Here is a 1,041-nt window from a genome sequence, read left to right on the forward strand (position 1 = left end):
GGACACAACGACCAGGACAGAGAGCCCAGGGATCGAACCGGCGACCTTCCGGTTACAGATGCGATTCCCAACCCCCTGAGCCACGGTCGCCCGTAACAAACATTATGACCTAAAGCTGCTAACTGCCAGGTTTTCTTCAACAAACCTTGATTCATTTCCTCATTCATAAAGTTTTTGCAAAAGTTTTTGTTTTTAAATGCTTAACATGAGTGCTTTTACAATCCTTTAGTTGTCAGTATATAAGGATGAGAACAGCTAGCTTTATAATCAGGTTTATAATCAGAATAAAATCTATATGTTTCCGTGTGACTCTGTGGACAATAATCCAACTGGAAGAGTCATTGCACTGTAAACATTTACTGTATATTACTGTAGGAATGACTGTTTATATAAACATCTGTATAACTTCCGGCGCCGCTCCGAGCTAGCAGCCAGTATCAGCAGCTCCGGCCTGACCGAGTCCTTTTCTCGACATGAAGTCAATGCTAGGGCCAACGTGGATGAAGGCATGGGCTTGACGATGATACTGGAAGAATTACGGGACTTTCGAAGAGAGTTCCAAGAATTTAAATCCGACTTGGCCAATAATAGGATAACCGAAGCAGAAACCCGCATTGCAAAGCTGGAAGACCGGGTCCAAAATGCGGAACAGGTGATGCTAAAGATGCTAAAAATTATCAACGAGCAAGAAAACAAAATTGTGGATCTGGAAAGCCGGGCCTGGCGAAAGAATCTGAGGCTGTATAATGTCCCCGAAGGAGTGGAGGGGTCTTCGATGCCAGGTTTTGTGGAAAAAGTATTGACGGAATGCCTCGACCTCCCCCAGGGCACAGAGCTTGCTATCGAGAGATCACACCGGGCCCTGGGAGCAGTGAGGAACCGAGAGGGAACCCCACGTTTGATATTGATTTGTTTTGCACGTTTTAACACCAAGGAAGAAGTTCTGCGTAAAGCGTGGGCCAAGAGGACTGTTCTGCTGAACGGTCAGAGAATATATTTTGATCAGGATTACGCACCAGCTATTCTGCGAAAACGTAAAGA

Source organism: Haplochromis burtoni, unplaced genomic scaffold, assembly GCF_018398535.1.
Source record: "Haplochromis burtoni strain Fernald_Lab_line unplaced genomic scaffold, NCSU_Asbu1 Contig_1354, whole genome shotgun sequence".
Classification (NCBI taxonomy): domain Eukaryota; kingdom Metazoa; phylum Chordata; class Actinopteri; order Cichliformes; family Cichlidae; genus Haplochromis; species Haplochromis burtoni.